The sequence below is a fragment of the Cygnus atratus genome, chromosome 1 (assembly GCF_013377495.2).
Source record: "Cygnus atratus isolate AKBS03 ecotype Queensland, Australia chromosome 1, CAtr_DNAZoo_HiC_assembly, whole genome shotgun sequence".
In the NCBI taxonomy this organism is placed as follows: Eukaryota; Metazoa; Chordata; class Aves; order Anseriformes; family Anatidae; genus Cygnus; species Cygnus atratus.
In genome coordinates this window covers 17455862-17470193 of record NC_066362.1, presented here as the reverse complement: position 1 = coordinate 17470193, position 14332 = coordinate 17455862, and positions in this window count along the sequence as shown.

Below are 14332 nucleotides of genomic sequence, written 5' to 3'. Positions count from 1 at the left end.
GGATAGGAAGTCAAGCTCTGCAACAGTTTTTAGGATAACTTTAGCTTTTAGAATGTGGTTAGTAGTTTCAACTTCACGTGTGTATGTTAGCACCCTGTAGATGTTGCAAAGCCCAAATGGAATATCCTCCCTATCCGCAGCCTCATACAGGAGCTACCAGTCACAGTCAAAGCAGTAAGCTTTCCATTGTGTTATATTACCTCTGTTAAGATATACCTTTAGGTCAGATTTTTTTTTATTATTATTATTTTTTACTCCCATTGTAATGGGAGTACTTTGAAACTGTTTGGACACAAACCGTGTGAATGAGGAGCTTAGTATGTTCCAAGTGAAACAAAGTGTTTCCCTTAACTGGTTGCTATAACATGTCTTATTGGACTGAACTTCAGCAAGCTGGGTAGCATCCAGGCCTCAAACTCTGCCAGACATGAAAAAAAGCCTGAAGAAAGAAAACATTGTCTGGGTGAAACAAAAAAGATATGGAACTTCATAATTTCCCTAGGTTCACAGCTATTGACAGAAAGAGGTTGGTACAGAAAAGTTACAGGATTGAATCCCATGGGACTTCCCAGTTTAATTTGCTTAAGATAGAAGGAGAGGTTAATTAATGGTATCCTATAGCATTGGGTTGGGAGAAAAGAACAATACCACTGTGTGTGTCATTTTGCCATATTTTACTGTCCCATCAACAGTACTTCACAGTTAAATGCTGTCAAAGATCAAGTTGCATCACAAATGTACACTGTACACAACCTTCAATACAGCTATTCCTGAAGAAAACCTAATGATAATCTGTTTTTTTTTTTTTTTTTTTTTCCCCTCGGGGGGGCGGGGGGAACGGACAGGGGAAAGGGGGAAGGATTTGCTCTTAAACAAGTAAGTAAACATGTAAGTTAAGCTTAAAGAGCTTAAAGTTCTCCTATGTTCATATTCAATTTTCATTGATATTTCCTAGAAAAGACAGATGAACACCACATAATAACCAGTATGAAGACTAGGGAGACTGAAGGAACATCAGTCATTGGAAAAAGACTTATGAGAAAATGCTTCGATGGTTTATATACTTAAATAAATGACATAGAGGAAGTGTTTTCCAAAGGAGCTACGGAGAAGTGATAGACAGTGAGTAAACTGTATTTTACTCTGTGGTGGGCATTAAGAGTCTGGTTATCAACTGATGAGGAGATTCAGAACCAATGAGTCATATTACTATTATAATTACTTGTGTCTTTTTGTAGAACTGCATTCAGTAGAGCATTTAAACAAGTGGGATATTTACAGACAAATTTTCACATTTTGGAAATTCTCTCACAGTTTGATACAAAATATGGACTTAAGTCCTTTGCTGAATTAAAGCCATAAGTTTCTATACTTATTTATGACACAAAATTTTGCATAGTATGAAAACACCCTGGCAGTACAGGTAATACCAGTTCATACATGTTTTGGGATAGTGCAGTACTTTTTTTTTTTTTTTTTTTTTATGTATTTAGTGGTTTCAATATGGTGCCTATAGAACACTTCTGAAAAATTTATATTCCCTGGATATGAAAATTCCAGAGTGAGACATTTCTCCTTTATGTAAAAATATGGTTCTACCACCAGTTTGACATTGTAATGTTAATTCAGTAATACACAATTTCTCAGGTATCTGCCAAAGTGATATTTGGGTATCAAAAGTAAATATGTAAATATTTTATACGTTTTTAAATTTGTAAATATTTCGGATGCCATTTATCTATGAATTCAAATTTACAAATGCTTCTATTCTATGATTTTAGTGGCTCTTGTAAGCTTCACTGATGACAGGATGAGAAATGCAGATGAAAGCAGAATGGATGCCAAGGCTCCTCTGCCAGATATGACAGGCAGGCTTGCTTTGCAATGTAATGCTACATGTTTTAGCTTGCTATTTAGTTAATGCAACTTTATCCTTTTTTTTTTTTTATCTTAATGAAAATATTGATATTCAGAATAACATTCTTACCTGCCTAGTCCTAATGTAATTGGAGTTTCAAAACAAAAAATAAATATATGACTTTTAATCAAGCAGTCTCTAGTCTTGTCTTTCATTTTATGAATTGAAGACAAAAGTGGTCTGCTTGAATTCAATGGTTATGGTTATACATCATATACACAGTTCAAAAACCAGTTTTCATATCAAAACAAACAAACAAACAAACAAAAACTTCTTTGGCTTCAAGGCAGTGGAGCAATTTAGAGAAGTGTTATCCTAGACTGCAATCACGACTCACAAGTCAGTTCATGCTAAAAGTATTTTGTTAATAGCTGGCTGATGGACAAACAACTTGCACGCACATAATGTGACTGAGTACGCCACCAGACAGGCAGTTCAACATGAAAAAAAAAAATGCCTATAATACATTTAAGTAACAACATTGTTTTAACAGAGCACTAAGTCAGTGATATGAGAACTTATGGCCTGAACGCAAGAGCAAAAGAAAAGCCCTATTCTTACTTCACCTAAATTTTGTTTTATAAAAAATATTTCATCACTTTTTCTCAGTTCCCTCCTGAATTAACCTAGAAAAAAAATATAAGGAAAAACAGAAGAGTGCCTCAGGGACTTAATTTCTGTTTGTTGTATAATATTAATAAAATAAATTATGTTTTTATATTAAAAAAAGTTAAATATTTTTGCCAGTTTATGATGTCTGAGCATTTTGGTCAAATCTTTTTTGTTTGTTTGTTTGTTTTGTTTTGTTTTAGGGCAGGCAGGGGGAAAACAATGAAAATAACCAACCGAACAAAAACAAAACAACCACACATTTACTACACTGATGCAAGAAGCAAGAGACAAAGTCTTTAAGGTAGATTATATAAAGCATAACGAATGTTAAGCCATGCATGCAGTCCTACAGATTGAATTAAATAGAAAAGATCCCCTAAACTTCAATGTTGTTTGTGCTATGTGCACACTGTTGAAAAGAAAACAAAACCAACCAAACAAAAAAATCTCATTTGATAAAAATGCATGTGAGATTTATTGCTGTCTACATGCACTCGAATCAGACAATGACTTTACCTAGCAGTGGTTTAATTTCCTCTTTCTCCTTTCATTGTTGCCTCTCTTTCCACCCAAGAGACTAAAAGCACCTTGACTATGCAGATTTGGGGTGATCTAACCCCAGGTGTTGCAGTTATTGACCTGTAACAAGAAAGAACTAGCAAGATGTTTGTATTTTTCAGGGAAAAAATACATTTTAACAATAAACATTTTCAGGCTAGGAGAGCATAGACAAGGCATGGCTGAGCTTGGTCTCCTCCAAGCTGCTGGCAGGATTCATTAACATGTTGTCTTTACAAATACCTAGCACTTAAAAAGAATATAGTTGACCTCATATTTTATATACAAGGTCAAGGACCATGCCTCCATTACAGCTGCAAGTCATTCCAACTGCAACAGCCGCTCTTTGTGTGATAATCCCTTTGTCTCTTAAAACTAGTTCTTCTGTCTGTTCTGAGATCAGACCTTCCTCTTCTTCTAGACTTTGCTCTCTGCAATTTTTGGAAGTCATCTGGGCTCATCCAAAATTACCTCTGTGTTCTGCTGGCAGCATTTGCTTTCCAAAGTACTGTTCCATTTGTAGTCTTCAACTGAAGAAAACAAGGAGACCTTGAAGAAAACAGGGAGATCCGTAGCCTTAAGCTAGCAGAAGCAAGGGAGATAAGGAATGAAAGTGAGAAAACCAGGAGGAAAACAGATAAAGGAAGATTCCAGACTAATCCATGGTAACCCTTTGCTCATTAAGGCCCATTAGCATATTAAGAAACACACCCATCAGAATGCAAATATATGGAAATATGGGATTTGATGCCCACCCCACCACTGGTTCTCTGTAACACACATGGTCAATAGAGATAAATTAGGCAAGCTAAAACAACCAATCAGAAGTAGATAGTGTTAGAAGTTAGCTGTGTATAAATAATGGTGCTTCAAGTCAGAGCTGTGCTTGCTTTTTGAAAGGTTGCTAAACACCTGCTTCAGCAGAATTATATAATTATTTAATTAAAAGCCTTAATGGGGATTCTGACTCTGTGTGCTTATTGGCTAGGCACACTGAGAATGAACCTATGGAAAATACATTGCCTTGACACCTAAGGGCTGTGGAGGTACTGAAGCTATTTTAAATTGATGCTGGTACGTTCCACTTGCCTTATGCTTGGTCATAATGGATATACCTTCTCTGTGTGATAATTATGGTCAGTGTTTTCTGCTCTCTCTACAGACCTGAGATGAGGCTGACTCCCTGCTAAATCGAACATCTCTACGTGAGAACTTAGCAAGCAAGATATGAAAAGTGTTAATCCCTGTATTTGTTATAGCTGTAAGAAATTTCTCTTTTAAATATGTTGTTTATTTGTTTGTTTGTTTTTGCTAGTGTGTGTTTTCATTGGGTTCTTGAGGATGGGATGCAGATATAGCAGAAACTTTTTCTTTACAGCCATATTTCTTCCTGAGTGGAGCTACTTCCTTTTTCAGCTCTTGAGTTATCCACCTTACTGTTTTGGTGCTCCTGCTACGCTGTGATGACAATTCCTAGTGGCTTTTGCTCTCATGCATGTTTTAACAATCAGTCACTTATCCAGGATAGCTTCTTAATCTTTTCAAGTACTTCAGCATTTTTAGCAAAGTCTGGTGAAGGGGCTGAAACAGCCAAGAACTGGGTTTCTCTTTTTGAATCAAAATGTGGTATGAAGCAGCGCTGTAGTGACTGTTTCCTACCTGGTGAGGATACCTGCCTCCGTTCACCCTCAGTGTGACAGGGAAAACGTCAGTCAGAAACTTTTGGTGAATTCATTAGGTAAACATATTAATTGAATGCTTGACTGCTGCATACCCTTATTATTGAACTCTTGGGCAGTGGTCTATACATACACATCCTTTTCCAGTCCTCCACCCTCTACTTTCTTCCTAGTGTTTGGAAGATTCCTATACTCCTCCCCCTCACCCCCCTTTGATAATAGATACACAATTTCTTACTTCAGATTCTTCTTTTGCTCTTTTGTCCAAAAGCAAAGACAAGCTCAGGAAGACAGTTACTCTGCAGAAAGTTTCGCAGAAAAGCTGTAGATGGGAAACCTTCAGAACATCTTATTGTTGCGCTCTAGAAATAAGAAGCACAACTAAGGTGTCTCTTTATGTGCTACTAAACCTGAAAGGCTGTTCTTGATCTACTCAAGTACATAGACAAGTTTTCTAACGCTAAATATCTGAATCACTTGCTTGGGGCTCCCAGATGGGACACAGGACTTACAGAGAAACCAAGTCTTTTTGGAGAGGAAAAATGAGGTCAGGTATAATGTCCTAGGCACCTAAAATAGTGATGAATTCTTAGGAAATTAATTCCACTTCCAAACATGCTATAAAATGTAGGCACAAATTTTAGGGGGAAAGGGTAGGATACATCAAGTATAACTGATTCTTTCCAAGTTATAGCAACCCCCCCCCTTTTTTTTTTTTTGCTTTGAAGTTATGAGAAACCATTACTTGAAAGAGATATATATATATATATATATTAAAGGAACAAACTGGAAATGCTTACCATGATATTGTGAGAAACAAAGTTGCGTTGTTGCAATAGAAAGTGTTTTTGCAGTGGAAAATTCTACTAACCTTGCATATTCAAAAGTGATTTTGCAGGCATAACAGTGGGGAGTAAGTTAAGCAGATAAGGGAAAGGTCCTGCTGTCCCACAATAACGAGGATAGCTAAGAAAAACATCATGAACACTGTGAAATCAGTAAAAATAAAAAATCATGGACCCTCTAGTCACAAGAGAAGAAGGGAAAAAAATGGAAAAGGAGAAGTTAATGGTTGGTCAGATAAAACTGTACATATATGGTATAGTAATAAGCGTCGAGTAGATTGTGAACCTGTAGTACTCAGCCAATGAGGAAACGGGAGGACTCAGGAGTTGGGTAGTAGGGAATATAAGGTTATGATATACTTTTACTGGGTGCTCCTGCTTGCAGGACACCTGCTGCTGTAATCACGAATAAAATAGCTTCTGAGAAGACCCTGTCTGAGAAAATTATTGAGGTATTTCTCACTATATATTGCATGTAAATAAGTTTTTCCACCAAAGCAATATGAATTTTTTGGTTAAAATATTTAGTATATTCCCTGGAACTTGCAGCATTTTGTTCTAAAGTGTTTTTTTTTTTTTTTTGAGAACTATATTTGATTTACAGTGACAGAGACCTTGTCATAGTTTTGGCTGGGATAGTTTATTTTCTTCACAGAGGCTCACTTGATGGTGTGTTTTGGATTTTTGATGAAAATAATAGTGATAACACATTGATGCTTTTAGCTGTTGTCATTGCAGGTTTGTCGTTGTATTGGAGGGCAAACATAAAGCTAAGGTAACTAAATATTTTGAGGACAAACAATACTGGCTTAAAATTTTGAGGGTGTGGCCTTTCAGCTGTGGACAACGACAAGACAGCTGTGGACAATGACAAAAGACAATGCAGTACTACTTATTGAATATATCAAACAGAAGGCCAAAATTCCTGAGATGAAATACAGATTTGCTTGATACATAGCTTTATAAAGTGGAATGCAACAGAAAAGTTTAACTTCCAGTATATCATGTTTGTCAAATACTGTATGTGAAAATTTTAGGAAAGTTGAATAATTCTTATGAGAAGTAATAGGATACACATTTTTCACAGTCATGGAAAAATTAATGAGGATTTATTATTTAAAACACAAACTCAGCAGTGATAAAGTCATGAAGGATTTTTCTTCCATGAATATCCTTATCTGTGTTTACATCCCTTACCTTCTCCTCTAAAGAAATAGCCATGACAATGGCCTTATAGATGTTTTTTCTGATCTGTAATAAATCCAATGGGCTAAATTTTGATTCACTTAAATCTTGGGGATTATTCAATTTTTGCACTAATTTTGCAGAGATCAAAACTTGCTCTCGTAGATGTAAATCATTTCTGTGATTTAAATCAAGTCTAGTGTCAAAAATCAAGATTTTACTTAAATGTCATATTCAATCACATAAGAACCTAAGTAGGTGGTCATGGATTTATATTTAAGTATGATATAAGACATAAGATATTAGAAGCATCTCTAGAATGAAAATAAAAACAAAATGTCTTCCTAAGTTATCTAGTATCCTTTTCATAGTTACTGAAAGATAATGATACTTGTGTAATTACTACTTTTATTGCATAAATAACTAAATAGCTTCAGAATCAATTGCAACTTGATCATATTTCCACCATAAGAAAATGGCCAAGAAATTTACATCTGATTTATTTCTCAGTAAAGTAATTAAATTCTTCTTGGTTGTATTCTGAAATAACAATGATATAACTTAAAAGTTGAATGATCGCCTTTATTTGAAATGTTTACATCTGTGTAGAATATTGTAATCTCTGCTTTTTTCAAGTAGGTTAACTTGAACTGTTGAACTTGATGATCTTAGAGGTCATTTCCAACCTAAATTTTTCTGTGATTCTATGATTTGAAGTACTCTTTAAAAAAAAAAAAAAAAGTCTGCCAGTCCTGTTCAGTTTAGCTTCTCTTTGCATTAAATGCATAATGGTTTACTTTGCATGTTTTACTTTACAAAGTATGTGCGTGTTTTATTACAAGCAGAGCTTACCTTTCACAACTGATAATTTTCAGACCCTTATATACCTTAGTGTTTCTTTTTATTTATTTGTTGTTGTTAGGTTTCTAACTTTTAAAACCATTGATGTAAGAAACCAGATGTTTCATCACTTCCAATTGACAGAAAAATCATTCTGGGATCTTTCATATGGTTCCTATTGGCAAGAAAACTGATTTTACATAATCAAGTGGAATGCCTGCTGTGCAGAAGGTCTGGCTTTCAGACCTAGCTGGCAACATCTCGGTGATATTGTTAGTAGTGAAATGCTGTTTTAAACAGCAGAAAAAATATAGAATTCTTTCAAATGGTTCAGGTAAATACTCCATTTTTAGAATAAGAAAAGGTTGAGAATTATTTTAGGAAAACTGAGATGGAGATGAATGTTCAATTTGTGAAAACTTCATTGGGAATAATGGCCATGAAGATCGTCTGCACTTGAAACATCTCAATTTATGTAGTCCTGCCATGCAGAAAAACAGTTACCTAAGGCAATAGTGCGATTATTGCTACCCTATCAGTAGTGCAAATTTCAACTTGTCTTTTCCATTCTTTTCTTTCCCTTATCCTCTCCCCACCCCCTTTTTCTTCCCCTTCTCCCCCTTTTCTCCACTTTTCCCCCCTCTCTTCTTTCTCTTCACTCCACTTATCTCCCCCTTCCCCTCACCCCTTTTCTCCTTCTTCCTCACCCCCCCCCCCCCTTTTTTTCCTCCCCCTCTCCTCCAGAAGGCTTCTAAGTCAGTTATTTTAATTAACTTGTGGATTAAACCTGGTGTATACATCTTCAGTCTGGGAGCAATTTATAATTAAGATAAACCTTTGATAAGCCAAAAGATAAACCAAAGATAAGCTTTGGGGCTAAAATCAATGATATACCACACTTTGCCATTCAGTCCTGTAAGTCTATGAATACATGTGAATTTGTAAATGCATAAGGATCTTAATGTACACAGAAGAAACACGTTTCATAAACAATAAGGACATGCTAAACATGGTAACAAAATTACTCTTCAAAATATTTTTTCAGAGATATAACACACCAGATATGTTGTTTATTTTTTTATATTGTTTAATTATGTATTTAGATAATAGGCCATGGTTATGATGAAGGAGCTACTAGAGTTTACCGTTTTAACTGTCATGTATATTACGTTATGACTATTTAATGTTTTTTTCTCTAAAACTCTGCTTCCAAACGGTATTTGGTACTTCCTTCTTCAAAATCTGTGGAAATTGATAGCTGCTGTCTCCCAGGATTAAACTCTTCAAATGATGTTGATTTACAAAGACTATCTAAATGACATGAAAATGGCGAAGTTATTGGCTCTGGAGTGGCTCTGTACACTCCAGACATGTTCTTGAAATTCTGCTTTGGAGCTGAGCATGCTCATGACTCTGAAATCAAGAAAATCTTTGAATCTCTAATTAAAGATCATGACAGGTAACCAGCTGCTGTTGATGTAGAATGTACAATTGTAATTCCAGAGGTGTCTTCTAAACAGAGCCTACAAAGCAGTGAAGTTACAAAGATTTTTCAATAAATCTATATTGAAAATGCGTTAGCATTGAAACATCAGATACTGCCCTTTAGCAGACAGAAACATCCAAATTAGCATGTTTTGGTGAGTTTCGTGCAAAATAAGTTGGGGGCTTGTGTCACCTAATTTATAAGACATACAGAAGCTACCCTTCTAGTCATCTTCATTTGCTCAGAAACTATTGGCACACCTAGCTGCGTTCAGAGGCAAGTTACTCCACACTTGTTCGATATGTTTTAGGACAATATAATTCATGCTGCATTGATACATATCTCATTTATATATGGAGAGCAAACTGAGCATTAATGAAGTTTAATGTTAGGAATTGTAGGCATGCATAAATCCATGAGGAAGGTTTTGCGTAAAGAGAATATTGAACACTTCACTTTTAGAGCCCTCATTATTTTTTGTTTTGTAGATGTGAGTCAGAGTATAAAATCAGATTGTCATGGGCATTAGCATGTTTTTAATGTGATTTGTAGTAGAAAGTGGCCTGATATCATGAGAGCTCTCTGTTATTTCTCAATAGTGTTGGGAATCTAGAGAGGTCCCAGTTGAGTGGAAGCTGGCAAACGTCTCAATTTTCAAGAAGGGTAAGAAAGACCCTGGTAATTACAGGCCTGTCTGTCTCATTTCAGTGCCTGGTAAAATTATGGAGAAGATTATTTTGGGAGTTTTTGAAAAACACAAAAGACAACACAGTTGTTGGTCACAAACAAGATGGGTTCATGAGGGGAAAGTCCTGTTCAACTAACTTAATTTCCTTTTATGACAAGGTTACCCACCAAGCCGACCAAAGGAAGCCAGTTGATGCAATCTTTTTGGATTTCAGCAAAGCTTTCAATACTGTTTCTCACAGTATCCTTCTGGACAAAATGACCAGTATACAGCTAGACAAATACATAATATGATGGGTGAACAATTGACTGAGGGGTTGGGCTCAAAGGGTAAATAAGGTTACACCAGTCTTGGCTAGTCCCTTGGGGTTCCCCAAGACCTCATTTTAGGGCCAATTCTCTTTAATATTTTTATAAGTGACTTGGATGTAGGACTCAAATATATACTATTTAAGTTTGCAGGCAACACTAAATTGTGATGAGCTTGTGATTCTGTCGAGAGTAGAGAGGTCTTGCAGAGAGATCTTAAGAAATTAGAGAACTGGACAATCACCAACTGCATAAAGTTAATCAAGAGCAAGAGATGGATTCTTCATCTGGGATAGGGTAACCCTGTGTATGTACAGAGAGACTGGGAGGTGAGAGGCTGGAAGACAGCCATGTAGAGGGTTCTGGTTGACAGTAAATTGAATGAGAGTCAACAGTGTGCTCTGACAGTCAAAAAGGCCAACCATATCCTGGGGTGCATCAAGCACAGCATTGTTAACTGGTTGAGGGAAGTGACTGTCCCACTCTGCTCTGCATTGGTGAAGCCTTACCTTGAGTACTGTGTGCAGCTTTGGGTATCACAACATAAGGACATAAAACTATTAGAGAGTGCTCAAAGGAGAGCTACGAAGATGGTGAAGGGTCTAAAAGGCAAGGCATATAAGGAGCAGCTGAGATCATTTGGTTTGTTCAGCCTAGAGAAGAGGAGACCAAGGGGAGACCTCATTGTGGCCTGCAGCATCTTCACAAGGGGAGCAGAGGGGCAGATGGTGGTATCATCTTTCTGGTACCCAGTAATAGGACCTGAGGGAATGTCAAAGAGCTGCAGTAGGAGAGCTTTGGTGGATATTAGGAAAAGGTTCTGCACCAAGAGGGAGGTCGGGCACTGGAGCAGGCTCCCCAGGGAAGTGGTCACAACACTGAGCCTGATGGAGTTCAAGAAGTGTTTGAACAATGCACTCAGACTAGCAGTCTGATTTTTGAGTGGTTGTGTGTGGAGTCAGGAGTTGGAATTGATGATACTTGTGGGTCCCTTCCAACTCAAGATATTCTATGATTCTGTTATTTTGTGATTCTTTGCTTTGACCTTTGTATGTCTTCATAGTGTGATAGCATATCTTCAGTTCAATGGTCACCAACTCCTGTAATGCTCAATAAAATACAAAACAGGACACTCAAATAAAAACTAGTGTCTTTTTTTTGCAGGGAGTTTTAAGCACTTCTTCCTCCCTCTGAAGCCAAGAAGAACAGAAGACTTTAAAAGTCACCTACAAAATCATGATGTGTATTGTGAGTGTTTTAAAGGCAAGGAGAATACAAAATAAATGTGAAAGTCACAGTTTAATTTCTCTCTCCTTTCTTAGGACATCAGAAAACTATTTCTTTATATCTCCCATGCTCTTGTCCAGTGATATTAAAAAAAAAATCGCATCAACTGTCCTCATTCCTAATTTTATCATATTTGTGAGGCATATTTAAATATAACTTTGTCCTTTTACATCTTATATATATATATTTATATACCCATTTTTTTCTTTCCAAAATTGAGAAAAAAAAATGTATTTGAATGGGAAATGTGTGACAGGAAATTGTTTGCATCATGCTGAATACAAGAGAGAAGATGTCTGTGTGTGGGTTGCAAGTGAAGAAAGCTATAAAAGGAGTGCTGCAAATAGAAATAAAACCAGCATAGTATCACAGAAGTAAAAGGTTACTGTCTCTTAACAATGTGAGAGAACTGGGATGACTAAGTATGTAAGTCCCAGAGTTTACAGGCAAAAGGAAAGAATGTAGGGCAGAAGCAAAGTAAATGCACTGTGCTGTGGGGAAATTCACCCGCAGGAAAGGAGGAAACAGGTTTCTGCACTTCTGTCTACCTGCTATATTCCCCAGAAGGAGCAATGAACATGCCATATGGAGTATGAGAGGTGCTGCCTGAAGAGGGGAAATATTCTACTACTGAGACTGACTTGTGTGACATTGTAAAATGACAAGACACCATACTGTAGAGCTGTGACAAGTCCCACAGACTGTTCAACTGTTTATCTGGAGACTGAGATCTCTCCTTATCCTCCTTGACAAGTAGCCTTGGCTCTCTGTTGCCTGATAATTTCCTCTGGGGAAGGGAGGCTCAGGTGCTTATTTAATCAAAAGAATGGCAGTACCATTTTGGTGACTTGACATGTCTATAACATTCCCAACATGGAAATAGTATACGCTTCCACAAAAGCATACAGGAAGATTCAAATATGAAAAGTAAATAAGTGTAAGCTTCAGTAAATGTGACACAACACTTATTGCAGTAGACTTGAATACAAACTGTGGAAAATGCAGGTAGATCAAAGTTAACATTTTCAGACTATCCTTAAGTTGCCTGCTGCTTAAATAATCACAGTATCATTACCACTAGGAGTGCCACAGGCAAATTCAATCAATCAAAGTCACACAAAAGCTTTGAAACAATACAATCTGTCCAAGGCTTCCACTTCAACGTTTCTACCACATGGTTCCATATGTAACTGATTTCCCTTCTTAAAAGTAATACTCACTCCTGCTTTTGACTTATAAAGCCTAAGGGGCAGGAATAAAAAGAAACTATTATTTGAATACAGACTAATAAAGTATGTGGCTTTAAGAGTTTGACAGCCTATGTCACAACATAGTCAGAGAAGAGGAGAGAGAGGAAGAAAAGGTTGAAGATATATAGCACATCTGCCTGGGATACGTACATTGTGGAATAAGTGGGAGTAAAGTAAAAGAAAAGGGAACTCCAATTTCTGTTTGAGGTGGCTGATGAATTTAAATCACGTCTCTAAAGAGGAATTTTTAAAAATTATTATTTTTATTTTGCAATTTATGTATCATTCATCTCTAAGGTGACATACAGTTTCTAGGGAACAGTTTTGAAAATTTCTAGTACTAAAAGAAAGCCAAATTTAGGCATTTTTACTTAATATAGTTAAATACATCATTGTGTTTCCTTATGGAAATGTAAGTCTTGTCAAGAAATTTTGACTGGTCACATAAAATGAAAAAAAAATTGCTTTGGGGAGGCATGGATTTGAGCTCAGCAGATTGATCTGCTGAATAAGTGAAAGGCAGAATTGCAATTTCATTTGTAACAAAGACAAGTTAAAGATTTGGTAAGGATTTAATTCTTACTACACTTGGTCTTCTCTGTGAAAGAAAAAAAATGGATTAAGTTTATATGAGTTTGATAAATTGAAGATAACATGAAGAATTCAGAGGCCTGGTTAAGTCTACAGAGCTGTATTTTGCTCTCCAAGACCATTCTTCCCTAAAAACCTTGACCTCTCAATTACAGGAGTGACTAGCTTCCTCAAAAGCTTTTATTTAAATGTGTTTTTTTTTTCCGTGTCACAGATCACTTATTGCTAGACTGTTAGCAGTGTGACTGTGATAAACATCTTCCCTGCCCTTAAAGTGTTTTTCTCCATTATTCACGAACTCACCTATTAGTGATTAAAATAACAAACTCTGATTCACCATCAAATAACACTTCATGGTGTTTAAAATGGAGACAAAATGTAGAAACTGAGAGACAGAGAGAAAAGTGAGTGAGAAAACTGAGGGATTAAAGCTGTGTGAATTGGAAAGAAAAAAAATGTGGTTTGTTTGTTTTTGTTGTTGCTGTTATTTTTGGTTTGTTGTTTTTTCTGCCTGATGTAAAGTGGTACAATCAAGAAAGATAGATGTCAAAATATGTACATTTTGTAGAACAGGCAAGCTTGGAACAAGATTCAAGGCCTGGTAGGGAGCAAGGACTTGGTCCCATTTATCTGCTTAGGATATCCCAGAGTGAATCTACTTGTGGTGTACTTTTCCAGTCCATAAGAAACCACACTGTAACTTTTGAAAACCTTTCCTATGGGTGAGGCAGGTCAAATGTGTTCTTGGTCATAATCATAGGATCATTGAAAGGCTTGAGTTGGAAGGGACCTTAAAGATCATCTAGTTCCAATCCCCATGCCATGGGTAGGGACACCTTCCACCTTATCAGGCCCAAGGCCTCATCCAAACTGGCCTTGAAGACTTCCAGGGATGGTACATCCACAGCTTCTCTGGGCAACCTGTTCCTGTATCTCACCACCCTTTGAATAAAGAATTTCCTCTTAACATTTAATCTAAATCTCCCCTCTTTCAGTTTGAAACCATTGCCCCTTGTAAATATCATTATCTGCCTGAGCAAAGAGTCACTCTCCATCTTCTTTATAAACTCCTTTTAAGTACTGAA